Genomic DNA, 18,010 nt, shown 5'->3' on the forward strand with positions numbered 1-18,010 from the left:
CCCAGGGAAGTTGTGGAGGCCCCATCCCTGGAGGTGTTCAAGACCAGGCTGGATGGGGCTTTGAGCAACCTGGTCTTGTGGAAGGTGTCTCTGCCCATGCTAGGGGGGTTAGAACTAGATGATCTTCAATGTCCTTTCCAAATTTAACCATTCTATGGCCCTATGATTCTATGATTTTTTTTTTATTCCCTAGGATTTTCCATTATGTTGGTGAGTTAGAGAAAAGGAGTAAGGCAATAAATCATTTGTGGAATCATATTTTATAAGCTGACTCAGACTTTACTTGGTGATCTAATCTTCCTCATTTTGCTTAATATTCATATTATGGCAATGTTCCTCCGTGTGTGTATTTACAGGCTTGGTTTTGGTTTTAATTATTTCAGTCTTTTTACTGAAATATACTTAACCAGGAGTTCTGTTTATATTAGAAGGAGCCAAATTGTTTCAAGTGTGAACATCAGAGTATGAATCCATATAATGTAAGTACCTAATTTTTTATACTCCTGCAGGCAACTCATTTGATTAAAAAAAAATTAAACTGTTTGAACATGAATGCTTAAGAATAAAGTAATTACACTTGTGTAATAAGATTTTGATTATTACTAGTGGTAATATAATTGGAAACAAAGAGATAAATCAGTTTTGTGAATAAATGATGTGACACCTTCTTCATGCTGTGGCTTCCCATATGTAGATAAATGAAGTTGTGTCATGTTTTTGTATAACATTTTTTCCAGGACATAGACTCTCAACTACAGAACAAATTTGGGCTTTCTGAGCAATATGGACCTAAAATGAAACTATTGCAAATGTTAAAGGAATAACAATTTTAAGGTGTTGCAGGGCAGTCTGTTTTAGGAAAATTAATTACCTTAGCCCTTTCCAAATACAAATGCAACAACCTTAAGTGCAGAAGGACATTGGGAAATGAGCAGTCTGGGTTACTAGTAGAAGAAAGAAAAGAAGAATGCTTTAAGGGTCTGTTCTCTACCCTCAGATGGGTGAAATAGCTTCGGAGATAGGAAAGCCGGTGATATACTAACATGTTAGTGTAAGGCAGGGGAAAAGGCTCCCTCGTTATCCTGGCTACGCAACCTGAGGCTGTTCCTTTGCCCAGATTAGTGTTACAAGAAATAGATGGATCTGAGGAGAGGACGTGCTAAGTGGCTGTCTCATTTTAATTCAGTTAGTAAAGAAAGTAAAGTCAACCTTTCTGTTCTGCTCAGTCTCTAACAGCCAGATTCCAAATTAGTGACCAGGAAATGGTTGACTATGCTGGTAGGAGACAGCACATCTCATGGCAATGGCCTGTGAGGAAAGTAACAGGCTGGAGATCACTATTGATACTCATGTTTTCTGATTGGGGTTTTGCAGAATAGACAGCAGTACAAAGAGGAACCATGGTCAGAACTTACGGGAATTATTATTGTTTTGTGTTAGAACAGCTGTAATCACATTGAGATTAAACTTTTAATTCCCCATTTCCTCCCTTCCTTCCCCTCAACCCAGTCCTCTTGAATTTGTGGTACAATAAGAATTCAGACTTCTGTGTGCTTCCCAGACTGAAAAAGGTGGTCAAGCTCTTTCCTCATCAACCCAGAATCTCTTGTGTTACATTATCCATGGATGAACTATCACAGGAATTACAAAAGATGATGTGTCTTGTTTTTCTTGTATCTCTAATACCCACCTTCCGGTGATAAACGTCTATCATACTTGGAATTTTCTGCCAAAACAGCATTCAGAAATAAGTGGAGATTTGACTTTTTAAGAACTTTTCATGAAGGAACCTAGAGTGTATGAACACAATTTCATGGCTGCATTAGTCTTTGTGATTCTTAAAAATTGTTTTTCATCTCTATGTCCAGACAAAGCACTTGCTGAATAAGTAATTTCCCAATGCACAAGCTACCTCCCTGATATCACTCTTCCTTTGTAGAGCTTTACAAAGAAGGTCAGTATCACTAATCTCTTCTTTCACACATGGGAATATACCTAAACTATTTACTGCTGCAATATGTGCTGTCTGGATGAAGACTTATTTGTGGTTTAAGCAGAGTATCGTAGGCATGAGCTCTACTCCCACTTCCAGTTTGGAGGACAGTAATGGTTCAGGCTGTTTGGTAGCAGGATAACTGGCAAGATTTTAGCAGAAATTCCCTTTTTTTTTTTTTAAATTGACTTCTGTGTTTGGTTTCTCCCGCACTTATACTGCAACTTAAGTTCTGTTACTGTTCGGCTGAACTCCGTATCAGACTGGAGAGGATTCAGGTTTCAAACTCATAGATCATCCTGGCTGATGATATAAAGGCCAATAATTTGAACTGGATAATGGCTCATTTTGGTTTCTTAATATATAAAAATCTTCAAAATCTTTTTATAAAATGACATACATTCCCTTATTGCATAAAAATAACATAGATATGCAATGTGGAAATGACTTTTTTTTTTTTTCAGTGTTAGAAAACTTGTTACATTGACCTTATTAAAAATGCTAATTTTGAAATATTTACATAACCATTTGAGTTGACAATTTTTTCCAGTTAACATTAGATCAGTTGAATTCTGGTTAAACACGTTATATGGAAATATAGAAAACTTTCAGTTTTCTATAAAACCTCGATATTGCAGTACAGTTGTAGAAATCGTATTAATTTTATTGTAGCAATTAAATTGTTTGCCTTTTGGAAGCATTTTGAAATTGTAAATATACAAAATCCAACATTGACAGTTTGTTTTGGCCTGTTTTCTTCTGAGTGGGGAGGGAAGCTAAAGAAAAGTGCAATGATATGAAATTCAAATTTTCATAGCAATATGTTATTTATATATTGTTCATAAAGCATCTGATACTAATAAATATTTTAGCATAGAAATTCATCTGCAGGAGAATGAAGGCTAATGCTTTTGATCCCAGTCTACATATTGCTCAGGCTACAGAAAAATCCCCATACATAACTTCACTGTTTTACTTACGACCCATATTTTGAAGGTACTTCATTATCTACCAGGGAAAGCTGAAGTTCTTAAGTACCATATGTGATATTCTGATACACTTCTGAACTAAGCTTCAAGAGAGCTATATTTAGTCTATGTGTGTCTATGCATAGAAGGGAGTAAGCTACTTCCACTGCCATCGTACTTGTCCTGCTCAGGAGCTGCAGGAAACACAGAGTGGGGTGGTGACAATTCATGCAGGCAGGCATCATCTGTGTCACCGCATGCTGGGAGTGCAGTTCTTACATACAGCAGGCTTTTATCAGGTGGAAAACCAGTCACTGGTATTTCCATGCCTGATAATTAGGAGTTACATAAAAACAGATTCAGCTACCTAAGCCTACCTAAATTTCCCAGCATCAGGGTAATGTAGTTATGGTGCCAGTTGCTCTGTGGGAGCAGGTCCCTACTGGCTGTACACAGCTGTTTGCCTTTTAGAGGGCAGTGCAGAGCGGCATGTCAGTGTTGGCATGGGATGTCCAGAAATGTGCTCACAAAGTGTCAGTTATTGCTCTCTGGGAGCTCCTAAGTCTCCTGCCAGGGGAGAGGGAGGACAGGTCTTGAGCTGCTTGAAACATATGCTGTGGGAAAAAAGGCAGAGTGGTGTGGAGTATTGGTTTAGGGTTCATGGATGGTAACCATAAAAAAGAGCTGGATGCTGTGTGGTGGAGGGTAGTGTTGGTTTGGCTATTCAGTGCAGGGATAAGCAGAAGTGGGCAAAGGCTGAAGATCTTGTTTGGGGCTTCCATGTGGAAGTGATGGAGTAACCCTATCAATGCTCACTGCTGAACAGCTACATGGGCTAGCACATTGCCTGTTTTTTTCTGACTGAGCACTCGGCTGCTGCTGTTGTGTTGGTAAATTGTATTATGGATGTCTTGTCCTGAACAACTGATCAGCCTGCCCCGTGGTTGGACCTAGAAGCATGAAACTCAGCTAACAACTTGGGGGGAGAAATCTTCTGGGTTTTAAAGTTCTTGGTTTTGGCTTCCTTTAAAGAACTGTGACTTTTGCCACCCTGTTTTTCTCCCTCATTACAGATGCACAACTTCCATGGTAGATGCATCCACAATTATCATGTTCTTCTTAGCCATAAAATCAGGAAGAATCCTTTTTCTTAAAATATTTTGGAATAAAACAAGTTCTGTGATATTTTTTTTTTTTTTTTTTTTTTTTTTGTGGAGACCTATACTACTAAACTAACTGTGCTTGCTTTTGGTTATTATCACTGTAAGTCTCACTGAAATGACTTCATTTATTATTCCACTAATTTAACTAATGCTTTACTTTTGCCATTCTTGCAACAGAGACAATATACAGAATTAGTCAATGCAGCTCATCTACCTATCTGTTCTCAGATACATTTAGCACTTGAGGGTTAGTTTTTCACCACATAATAGCTTGTAGTGTTACACATTAATTACCTTTTGTGTGAAGAAATTTATCCTGAACTCCCTTGATGACCAGTCTTTTCTTAGCTTTGGTTCATGCCCTTTGTTTTTCAGACCATTACTCTGTCAAATAATTTCGGGGCATCTGCCTTCTATATGGCCTTCCAAATTGTGTCTCTTAATCATTGTATTCTGCTAATCGCTTTTACCCTAATTAATATACACCTTGCCTAATCTCCTTTCAGAACTCTTGCCCCATGTTACTATCTTGATTGCTCACTGTCTCCATGTTTGCTCTTACCATCTGGTTTATTAGACTGTGTCAGGTATTCTGACTAATCACCTGCATCGAGGTCCACATAGGTTTCATTAAAAACTCAAGCTCTGGGACACAAATTTGTGGCCAAAACCTATGTCCTGTCATGAATTCAATGCAGACAGCAGGTGACAACATAGTGTTAACGATCCACTTCTCATCCTATCTCTATGTTCTTATTAAATTGCTGTTTGTACTTCCTAATAATATTTAAATGCAGAAGGATCAATGTACAAACAGATACTTCCAAAGTATTGTAAAGCAGCAAACCCTAATGAAAAAAACAGGGTCTGTGACATTGTTGGAGACTCTGAATTCAACTAAAATTAAATTATTCCTCAGAAGGGGATCTTTCTTACTACTGACAGTGGTGAAAATGGACAGATATTGTTTCGTACAGGAGAATGAGATTAAAACAGTGTACTAAGAGGTAATTGCTAGGCTGATGGACTCGGCCTAGCTAGGATAGAGTTAATTTTCTTCATAGCAGCTCATATGGTGCTGTGTTTTAGTTTTTTGACCAAAATAGTACTGATAACACACTAATGTTCTCGATTTTGCTAAACAGTGTTTGCACAACATCAAGGCCTTCTATGTTTCACAGTCTGCCCTTTCCACAGTGAACAAACTTGGGGGTGTGCAACAGGCTGGGAGGGGACGCAGCTGGGCAGATGACCTAAACTACTAAAGAGATATTGCATACCATATAAAGTCATGCTCAGCAATAAAAGGGAAGAGGGGGGGGGGTTAGGAGGGTTAGCTATCTTTTTGCTCAGGAACTGGCTGGGCAACAATCTGTCCATGGGAGGTGTGAGTGATTGCCTCAGCTGGCAATCAAGCACCATACAGCCGCTCGCTCACTCCCCCCATGGCGGGATGGGGAAGGGTAAGGAATTGGAAGGGTAAAATCAAGAAATCTCTTGGCCTGAGATAAAGACAATTTAATAAGCAAAGCAAAAGCCGCACACGCAAGCCAAGCAAACCAAGGAATTCATTCACTGCTTCCCTTCAGCAGGGAGGTGTTAAGCCGGCTCAGGAAAGCAGGGCTCCATCACGGGTAATGGTTACTTGGGAAGACAAGCACCATAACTCTGAACATCCCCCCTTCCTTCTTCTTTGCATCCTCATAGCAGTAAGTAGGTTACCAGGGGATTAGTATTTAACTCTGGCCCAGTATTCCTTCAGTACTAGTGCTCAAATTAGATTCAAGTTTTGGCAGAGGTAGAAATTCTGAAAGCAAAGTAATAAATGAACTTAAAGTAAGGAGTTTGAGGCAGACATAGTCCGTACCAGTTTATAGACATTTCTGGTTTGGATTTCTTTATTATGGAAATGCATACCATACTGATGATACCATACTTTGTGGGATCTTACAATGACATGTAGTGAGGAGTCTCTGTTTACAGTTCAGCCCAGAAGGAAACTAAGAAGGTGTTAGTAACACAGGGAAACAACTCCAGTATGATACTGGGATCATGTACATTTATTTAATTTTATGTATATTGTATTGACTTTATTCTCAGAAACTTGTAAGCAAGAACATTGTTGCACAGTATTTTCATAGTTGGTATATTATTATCTTGTCACTTTTCAGTGCGACTTAATGAATCCATTTTAGCTCCCCCAATTTATCAATGGTGGTTTCTGCTGTCCTTGAAAGACAGGGACAAAAATGGGACCAAATCCAATTGAACAAAGCCAAAAGCAAATCCAATTGAACAAAGCCAAAAGCATATTTATTACTGTACAGACAGTTAACTGTACCCATCTGAATTATGTTCCTCAATTTCAGTATGTCCCTGAGGTTCAGAGCTTCCTTAAAGTTTACCAGTAAAAACACACTGCCTTCCCTTATGAGAATATTGTTTCTTTTCTTGTTATAAAGAATAAATCTCAGTGAAAAGCAAATGCACAGTACTATCTCTTTTTATATTTAGTTTCATGACTTTTCATATTAATTTTCCCAAGCTATTCATAAAATATGCTTAGTTATGTATCCTAAGATGTAGAGGGACACTCTAACAGCTTTTATTCTACTTTATTCATTTAAATATGACATATGTGCATGAATAGTCATTATACCACTGTAAGTTACTTTTACAACTTTATACTTTAATTAATCTACTATATCTCATTATAACATCCCAGTATAAGTGAAAAGATTTTTACTCAAAGTTTGTTCATAATTGTATTAGTTTATGCATTACACATTAGGAATTTCCAGAATTATTCTAAGACTAAGCCTTAGAAATCCTCCCTGCCCAAACTTCTGTGCTTTTATTTCTTGCAAAATTTTAATATTGTGAATACAGGTTGATATTCCAATACTGCTGTTATGAAGGCAGGAAACAGGATATATATATTCATATTTTCATATTTCTAGCTATCATGGATGACTTAATAGTAATGGCTAAAACACATGTGATAAAATCCCAGAACAAGGTTTAACATTGAATTCAGTAATTTATATGGACTTTGACTCTATCATTACAGTACTGATGTGTTATTGCAGAAATTAAGTCACACAGTGTCAGATTGGTGAGTAGCTTCTGTTTAATAGATCTATTTAAAGCCAGTGTGTTATCAGAGAAAGTGTTCTTGGCTATTGAGTGGCAGGGGAAGTTTTTCTTACCTCAGTGCTTTTAGAATATAGTGTATGAATGTATCTTTGCATATAATGAAATTAATGGCTAGATGCCATTTACCAAAAATACACTTGACCCATCTTTTATGGGCTGAGATCTTCTATGGGCTCCATTAATCAGGATATCATTGAGGATTAATGAATTCCCAGTATAGTGCATGCACATGTGTGAAAGAGGTCCTTGTCAAGGAATTCATAGTTGAAGATTAGTACCTGGAAGCAGATCCATTACTGTATCTTAGGTTTCAAATATTATTTCAATAATATTGAATGAGAGAATGGCTACATGGAATGAGCCATGAGAATGGCTACATGGAATGGAATGAGAGATAGGCTACAAATTAAAAACACAAAGCAAATGTCTTTTATATTCTCTTTTGTATTGTCTCTTTTTATATTCTATTTGGTGATTTTTGGTTGTAAATCTAAATCTTGTAAATGAAAATTCTTTTGAGGTCATGTACTGTCTTCTGATTTCTAACACTAAGCAAGTAAAAATAATTCTGATAATAATTAGTAATAATGTCTCTATTCCACAGACAAGTTAAAGAACCTATTTGGTAGAAAACCAAATGCAGATGGTAAATCACTTTATATGTCACATGTCGTATGTCAGGAAAAAAGAATCAAGCATATGCAGAGTCTGGTCAGGCCCTTTCTCTGGAAACTGTTTGCTGGTTGCACCAACATATTTTTAGTAAAAAAGAAAAAAACAATACATTTATTCATGCTCATGAGAAAATAATATAGAGAGGTGTCTCATCAAGGTGTATTTGGCAAATTAACTGCTCATGGTTGCTTCTAATAGTTTGTCATTGAGAGGCTAGAGGAGAACCTATTGGAGAGAAACTGTAATTTTGGGGGTAGTTTTCAATAAAAGTCTTCCCTTCTTTCCATGATGTGAGAAATCATTCACTAACATATTCCCAGTTTCATGATTTATTGTTCAGATACTACTTTCAGCTCCGGCTGAAGGTGATGTACTAAATGAGAACATTATATGCCAACTATGTGAAATAGGCTGCAATGTTCTATTCCTTTTCTTCTTTTTTCCATTTCTACTTTTTTTGGGGAGGATAGGGAAAATGAATACGATCAAGTTAGAAGTATTTTTCTTGAGACCTGGAACTTTATAAGTTTAAAACTGAAAACATTGCTAGATGTTTTCTGCATTACGTAGCAACATTTCATCACCACAAGAGGATCATTTATGACTTGGAAAGACAAAGAGTTCTGAGAGCCAAGCCAACTCCCTCAAAACTGTTCATTTCCTCAAAAGCAAAAGAATACTATTTAAATAAAGGATGTACACAGAAAAAGGTAGTACAGACCAAACTTGAGCTTGTGCAAGGGTGGTGAAAAAGGCAGAAAATATAGTTAAACTCACAAAAATTGGATATATGATCTGACACTCTAATTGGAAGGAAAACTCTGGGAATGAGCAGATGGTGCCATTAACTAAATCAATTATGGGGCCATACTGATGTAATAAGGATTGTGTTGCCATGAATCATCTCCCTAGTACCTACATCCCACACTTTTGATGGTGTGTGTTAATGACTTGGCAAAACCACTTGCAATTTTGTTTTTTTCAAAGTCAAGCATGAATAAAATTTGATTCAGTTCTGGAGGACTGAAACATAAGCTTTTTTAAATTGCAGGTTTTTTGGAACATGAGGTATAAACACACACAATCTATAAAGCAGCCAGCACTCTTCAGTGATTCAAAGTCAATAAATAGATATTAACAATTTGAATGTATGCACTTAAGCCAATACTCGGCTTCCACTAATATGTGAAAAATGAAATTTAGTCATGTCATGTCTTGTGTGTCATACACCACCATTAATATGTGGGTTTTCTGTTATTCCTTTAACAGAATCATGTGGAAGAGATTCCAAGGCAAAACAACTAAGACAGGTTTTACCCCTGCTTTGTCATCTACTTTGACATCAGAAATGGCATTTTAATATCAGGCACTGATGTAAAGGCTTTCTGATATCTTCAGACTGGAGAAAAAGTAGCTCTGAAGGTCAAGTAGCTCTGAAAGTTCACTGGCATTGTAATCCTGAAGTATGAAGTTTGTAATCTCAGACACATAATTCACTTAAAATTTTGGAGTGGTAATAAGAAACTGAATTTAATATGTAAATAAACTCATAACTCCTGGTTATGACTTGGCTCACAAATTAACTATTGGTTTTTAATGCCTTATTTTAAGAGTCACAGTTTTTAAACTTTCATAAAAAAGAATTGCAAATTGGAATATTTTTCCTGAGAAATATATCCAGTTATGCCTAAGTGTACTTGGAGCTTTGTTCTGAGATGCATTGACACATCCACTTTTACTCTACATACGTGAAATTCCTAACAGAGCAGCTGATGTAGGCAAAACAACTAAATTCTTTGCACAATAATAACAAAGAGCAAGAAAGTTCCAAGTTTATGTTCCTTATCTTTTTTTTTTGTCCCATTGTACACTTGTAAGCACTTGTACTGTAGGCTTGTACACACTTGTAGTAGACCTGCAGGTGTTCAGATATCTTCACACATATTTTCTTCATGAAAAGGACTGTTCATAAAACCCAATGCTTCCATAAGAAAAAAACAAATAGAACAAATAGAAGTATTAAACTTTTAGAAGATGAAGTCAGCAGAATTTTCAGCTTGTTCACATCCACTAATGTGGATAAACTGAAGAAGTGCTTAGAAGGAGAAGGAAGTAAGAGACAGTATTTCAGTTGCTCCATATTTCTTAGAAATTCTGTAGACAGTGAAGGTAATTTTTAAAGCATCTGAGATTTTACATGCCTAAACTTTTTTTTGCGAATAGATTCTTAATTTGATTTGTAGCTTGGATAGAGTCTTTAAACATCTGAAAAGTCCACAGAGCCCTTTGTAAATGTGTATTATAATGGAGCTTATAGCTTGAAATTGCAGCAACGAATAACAAAATGGGGTTTTTTTTTGCAATTTTGTGTGAAAACATTGCACAGTAATTTAACCTACACCAAATTAATGATGGTATTCACCTCAGAGTACTCTTTAAGTGTAAAGAATGACTTTTTATTGTTGCGCCATATCACTTTATCAGTTGAAAGACTCCAGTAGTTTTAGCCTCTTTTCAGGCAGCATGGTATTGTACATAAAATATTCATGGTACACATACTCCTTGAAAAGCAAATCAGAAACAAACATATCTATCTCTCTGTGTAGTTGCAATGGTTAAGATGTGGAAGAATAATTCATCCTTCTGAAAATATTAGCAAGTACTGTTAGAAAAAGAAATGTCAGCTGCACCATACACCCTACAAATGTCATTTCTTAAATAGAGAATATTTTTTCTTTCAGAGGCTGCAGTCTAAATTGCTTACCTGACTTTTGAGGAAATTGAAAATATCTGTAATGTCATAAATTATCTTAAAAACCATCAAATCTTGTTTTACTTTATTTTTTACTGAAAAGTTCTAATCTATTATGGGAAAAGGACTTGTATTATTTTGAGGCTATATATGTGCAGAAAAACATAGTAATAATACATAAAGTATGAATGTTTCAATTAAAAGACTACCTTAATTGCTGAAAGATCATATTTTTACAAAATTCTCAAGCCATCTCAGGCCCCCTCCAAAGTTTTCCTTCCTGTAAATCCTTATCAGTGGAGCACGCCCCACAACAGGTTGGATTTTTTTAAAGATATTCTAAATCCAATCTTGTTTCACATTTCACGCAACAGACGGATAACGTATTTGTTTAAAAACATCTGTTTTGCCATGTTGTTGTTATATTTAGACAGTTTGTTCCAGACCACTGAGGTAAGTTCTAAATTTTATCGTCTGGCTTATGTCAGAACAGGTGTTAACTGTGTCACAGGAATTCGGACAAGTGGATGGTCTGATCTGCTATGGCATATGCCATATTAGCGCTATTCAAAACTTATTATCGAAGACTTATGATTCACTATGGTAATAAAAAAGTTCATAGTAGTCCAATAGTGTAAGCTTTCAAATAGGGGTTTTCATAACACTTGGGTTTGTATTATATCATCTTGTAGACTGTCATTTTTAGATAACGTAACTTTCCCAGTGGAGGTCTCTCTCCCTAGGGTCACGGAGACTTCCTTCCTAGGTCTCTGTGCACAAGAGGAACAACGCACCAGTTACTCATTCATTCATCTGTGGGGGGGTTGGGATGGTCTTTAGCATTAGATGGGGACTGGAAAAGGGGTTCTGTTTTATGAGGAGACCTGCCACAAATAATGACATTCTGACGACAAAAAAGAAGGTGATGAAATTTAAGAATGAAGGTACTGTAGTTCAAGCTGGACTCCATGTTTATACCTCATCTTTTACACTGTTTCCAAGTCTCAGCTCTGGAGGAGGCTGCTCAATTTGAATCACAGAGACTGGCAAGTGGAAGAGATGGAAATTAACATGCAAACCTCTGAGCTGGGCTACTACAACTTTCAGCAGAAAATTTGTGAATATCTACTTCAACTGAAAACATAATATTTTCTGTGGAAGTAATTAACTCTCCCCAAAATAATTTCATTTCAAAAACATAGTTTTCCACAAAAATAATTTTATATTTTTAATGGAAAAAAGTCAGTATATCTTTGTACATCAACCTTTCCTTTTTCTACAGAAGGCACAGCTAGTTTGTACACAAAAGCAAGACTAAGCATACTTGCAATTTGTACTGTGTAATGTTCTGAGACCTTAAGCAAACTCTGATCTTGGAAGCAATCTGTTTGTTGCCGTTCATAGCTCTGTGTGGGCCAATTTGTCCTATTTTTCTTGGCCAAAATTGCCTAGGAAACTCATACACTGCATGGCAACCTACGGGATTACCTTCTCCCAGCCTACTCCACCATGTTGTTTTATTGGGGGAATATAGAATGAGTGCATAGTTTGTGATTCTGCCTGGCAGCTGCTAAATAACATTATTCTAGAAGGGGAAAAAATAAATAAAAAAAAAAAAAAGAAGGAAGATATGTAAAGGAGTGAACATGAAAAGGTAAAAAAATCCAGGAAGTCAAATTTCAGGCTCTGTTTCCCTTGCATGTGGAAAGAACATGACTGTTTCAAGGACTCTTTTACAAATTAAAAGAATGGATGACAACAAGAAAATGAGTACTTTGAGATGTCTTCTTCCAGTGACTTATAGCTTAGCTTTTGTTGCTGAGCATGATGCCATATGGTATGGAATATCCCTTTGTTCAGCTGGGGTCAGCTGTCCTGGCTGTGTCCCCTCCCAAGTTCTTGTGCAAGCCCTGCCTACTCACTCATGAGGAGCAGAAAAGGCCTTGATGCTGTGCAAGCACTGTTATTCAGCAATAACTAAAATGTTACTATGCTATTAACACTGTTTTCATCACAAAACCAACACATAACACCATACAAGCTGCTATGAAGAAAATTAGCTCTATTCCAACCAAAACCACTACAGAGTGTTATTAGATTTAAAGAAGATTATCGCTTCGAACAGCAGTGGATTCTGTTCAGTGGCCAAGGACCTTTAGTCTGCCAATATAAGTAGTTTACAGAGACATGTTACCTCATTAATTTTTTAAATTATATGCTTGATAAGAAGACTGTTGTGTATCACAGTAAACTTTGACAGTTGAAAATGGTGCATGTTTTCACAGGACAGGATGTGTGTGTGTGGGTATGTGTGTGTGTGTTTTAACTCCTATAGGAACATTTTAATTTCCAAGTTGTTAGGAAGTCTTATGTTCAGGGTATACTGTGGAATTTTCTTGACAAATTGGTCAGCTTTAGAGTCACACATTATCAAATACATCCCACTGTTTGTGCGGAAGCAGGTTATACTTCAATAAGAAGTTTATCAGATATATTGTAGCCTGTACGGTGCAATTATTCCAGACTGAGGTATATCAAGGCCTTTAGTGAACTAGTTACAGACTGAAGCCTCAGAACAATATTTCTTCATTATAATACTTCTTAAAAACTCTAATATTTTCCTAAGACCTGCAGGACAAGTTGTAAGGGGAAATCCCACCCCTTATCCCCCACCCCCAGAAAAAGCTCTTTTTTAAAATGTGTTTGTAAAACAGCTAACACAATGAAGGTGTTGATTCTGACTTAAAACTGTTTGAAAGCAATTGTGACACTGAGATACAATTTCAATGTTTAATTGTCCTTGCTCTGCCTTCTTTGAGGAAGTTGATTTTACATTTTTCTGTGATATAGCTTATTGTTAAGGGCAGAAAATAAAGCTTCCAAAAGATGAAGTGGTAGAACTCAAAGATCTTTATCTCTTCATCTAGGCTAAAACTGGTGGATTCAACAGGGCTATACAAGATTGCAGCTGCTAAGGTTCTATGATAAACAGTTTGTCGGAACTTGTAAAGACAAATTCACATCTCCATCAAAACAGAGTTTACTTGTCAATGCGAGTAAGGTGAAGGCACATATCTCAACCTGTCCTTGTAAGTTATTTCTCAGGGAAAATAAGTGCTTCCATACTTCAAACAACTACTAAGAAGTAAAGAAGTCATACTAAAAGTAGGGAGGAATTTCAGGCCAACAACAAAAAGTAGATTCTTAGTCACATGCTGGTTTAAAAAGTAAAGTATTGAATTATTTTAGGCAAAGGCCATTCCAATTACCAAAGTTGAAAATGGCACCTAACTCCAGCTATTGTTCAGTTGGTCTGATCCAGATTGACAATGAAGGATTGCATATTAACAAAGACTGATTTTAACTGAATGCCGAAATGTTGAGTGGCTTACTAATAAATAGCAAGATCAACAATGGTTAAAGTTTAACTAAAACTTTTGGTGGGTTGTAAACAGAAGATTAAAAAAAAAATATTTAGCCTAAAATACACTCCAGATCATTATTATTCCTTTGTCTATCACTTGTATCCAGTTAATTCCTCCTTATCCAAGCCCTGGCTTCTGTTTGTTCATAAAGACAGGTTAGAGAAGAACATCAAAATCTCCTGAGAAATCAATAAAGCTGGAACCTCTTGTGTAAATTCATTGGAAAGCCAACAAAATCATTTGTAAATTTTAAAGGTTCAGGGAAGGAAAAAGACACGCTGAAGTTCAGACTGGTATATTAGAAGTATTTCTGCTTATATGTTGTGGTGTCTGCTCTTGAGTGAGTTTTTTCAAATTGCAATAAAGAACAGATCAAACAGAATAGGTCAGTAACTCATCTGTCACAAGCTACTGGATGTTTCAGATAATAGTTACTAAAATACGTTATTGGTCGTCTGTTAATTCTCTAGACATCTGTTATAGTTTTCAAACTTTCATAATTGAATTCACAATTATATTTAATGTTAGTTTAAGGGTTCACAAACCGTGCCTCTTTTCCATTCTCCAAGATTTTGTCAATAATGTAGAAACAGTAATTGGAGACTTTAAATTAGAGTTCTGTCCTTGTGGCTGCATAAGCCTTGATGTCCCCTGATTGAGAAACACGAACCTGTCTTGATCAAAGAATAGTTACACCAGACTGCCATGGTTAATGAAGGGTAAACCTCAGAAGTTCATAGTGAGAGTTCAGATAATCATCCATAACCTGATGTGCACACTTAAACTAGTCAGGCAGAGAATAGCCTATATGATTCACAAAGCTTCTCTTTTGGATATTCACTGATTGTCCCTGTCTCACTCTGATTGCACAACTCTTGTTGTGAGCAGAGCAAAAGCCTTTTTTGGTCCTCTACTTTCAGAAAATACAAAATATGTGAATTGCAGAAGAAAGAAATGCTGAAGAAAAACTGACTTAGGAAAGGATTTCTAGTGGCTGACAGATGTCTGAAAATCTTATGTTAGAACTGAAAGAGAATAAACTGGAGGCGCCTGTTTTAGCACAGGGAAGTGTTCAATTACCAGAATGAAGCTGCAAATAGGAAGATTTGACAATTCTGTTGGGCTAAGCAGAATCTGAGGAGTATTAGGGGGATGTATGCAGGCTCAACAATGAAGTGGAAGTTCAAACTTGGAATAAACGTGTAAGACACAGGAAGTCAGGAAAGGATTTTAATAGGATAATAGGATCAATAAAAACTGATAGTCTGGAAAAAACAGTACATGAATTTACAGATGAATGGTAAACAGAACAGAAAGACAAGATCAGTTACTTAAAAGGTAGGGATGAGTTAAAAGAGGATCTAATCAGTTTTTCAATGGCTGATTTAATATATTGTAGGTACCAACAGTGTGGAATATCCCTGTTTTCAACACTGTAGAGCAAAGCACAGACAATGCAGTGCTACTTGTTTTGCCATTTAATTGCTTTTCTTTCTTATAGACACTATTTACAATTGCTATGTGAGGCCAACAGTAATATGTCTTACTTTGGGTTTGAACACTGGCAAGGGAGAAGGGGAAGTTTTCATTTCCTCCTTTAATTTTGTCTATTTCTTTCTATTGTCTGGGAAAATAAGTTGTTCCCAGAGCCCAAATGACAGCCGTCATGAGAGTTTACATACAACAAAGCAGTAGAAACGGAAGTGACAAGGACACAGTTATAAAAAGATTTTGTTTTCATAAGAAAAACCCTTGATTGGGTTAAGTCTGGTCTATTTTGCATTAAGTTCAGTATTGTCTACTATCAAAACATCTCAGAATATGAGCTGATGTTTGGAGACAGAAAAGTGGAAATAAAAGTCCAGGTGCACTCTGGGATCAGTGTTAATTTTTCAAAGCCTTTAATTTCCCCTCTTTTATGCTTTTCTTTCACAGTGAATCTTGCTTCCTTTCAGGATACATGATAATGAAAAGGACTTATTTATTTTCATCTAATGATCGTGATTGCCACTAGTAGAATTGCCTTTGAAAACATCGTACTTTTATCCTTTTGCTTTCATCTTTTTGGAGGCATTAATCTTCAATGTAGGGAGGAAAGCAATATCTCAAGTTAGATCTACTCTTTCACACTATTCAGCTAGCAGAGCCATTTTGGACAAAATCTGCTAAATAAATTTGCAATACCTCCTCAAAAGTAGTTTATAATAAAAACAGAGTTAAGACAGTAAGTAGCAGCATAATCAAACCTTTCTTTTTATTTTTCAAAACCGGCTAACAGCACTGTATATTATTTCTGTGCTCAGGATTCTGATCTTGACAAAACCGAGGGCTGGAGAAATCTGCAGAGATAAATTACCTGGCAAAAATAGTTAGTGTGACTTCCAAGTTCAATACATTAAAAGCATTTGACCACATAACTAAGGAACGTGTTCCTGGCATACAGAATGTCTATGCTTACACAAATCGTCAAGAAATAAACTTGAAAGCTCCTTGATGATAATAGTGATTTTCCTTTGCTGTGGGATGAGTGTCAGCATTATATCTGTGACAGAAGGAACATGTTTTAGACTCAGTTTTGTATTAGCAGCATGGCCGTGTGTAAACTTGTGACGGCCTTAACATAATTGAAATAGTTTGGGCTTTTTTTTTTTCTTTCTTTTTTTTTGTTATCAATAGTTTATTTATTTCTTAGTAAATAATGTTATTTCTCTGAAAAGATCAGTTTATATAACTGAGTCAGTAATGTCAAAAAAGATTTTTCATCTAAAGTCAACTGCAATGCAAAATCTCTACAAAACAACTCTCATTTCTAGCTTGCAGTCATTCTAAGGCCATGAAGTTTAATGACATATTTGTAAATAGAATAAATTCCTTGGAGTTTTACGTTCAATATATTGAAAACTAATTTTACAGTGTTTTCAACATGTGGCATTCAGCCAAAACCTTCACTTGTAGACAAAGAAAGACATTGTTTTAGCTGCAAAAATGGTTCTTGTCCAAAACAAACTAGATAATGCAGGATGAATCAGAGACAACCCGTATTCATAATTTGTGTGAAGAAATGTAAGAAGACATGAAGGAAGAAACTAACTACCTGACCTTATGCTACAACTGGAGAAGTATTCTCAAAATGTAAACAAAATTAGCAGAAACTCAGTGGCATTTTCTCCCTGAGAAAAACAGAAACTTAACTATTAATTGGACGCTTGCGACTTCTGGTCAGTGACACAGCGGCTGCACATCTAAAGATTTCAGAGCAGCAGTTACAAATCTTCTCGGCATATACTGGATCTTGACACTCTTTGGGGTTGTCCCGACCTAACACTGTGAAGGTTTGGTGTTTCCACCACAGGGGCAGAGTACTCTGGAGGAAGCAGACAGTCTTGAAATACTTCCCCCCCCAGGTAAGCAGATGAAAAAACATGCCAACATCTTCTTAGCGAAAATCCAGAATTCCTTGGCAGTTTCCCACTTCATGGATGAATGCTGCAATGGTGTAAATAAAATTTGATTCAGTGATACCTAATCTGTGTTTTGGCAAAAAATGATTTTTTGCCTTTACATGTTCATGGAACCAGATGATAATTAAGTCCCTTCCAACACAAACGATTCTATGATTCTGTGATTCTATGCATCTGGCTTCCAAAAACCACTTTAATCTTTAGTTTAAAATTCATTGGTAATGATTCACAATAAATTTCTCTCATTATTTTCATATTTATTTCTCTATTAATACAAATTTTGTTACACATTTTTGACTACAAACACCTGGGGATGTTACAGGTCCTTGGCACAAACATATTTTATATTCCCAGTGTATTCTCCAAGTATTCTCGAGGCAAATAAAAATTTTAACTCAGAATAGCCTCTCCCCCCCC

This window comes from Charadrius vociferus, unplaced genomic scaffold (genome assembly GCF_000708025.1).
Source record: "Charadrius vociferus isolate BGI_N301 unplaced genomic scaffold, ASM70802v2 scaffold65, whole genome shotgun sequence".
Classification (NCBI taxonomy): domain Eukaryota; kingdom Metazoa; phylum Chordata; class Aves; order Charadriiformes; family Charadriidae; genus Charadrius; species Charadrius vociferus.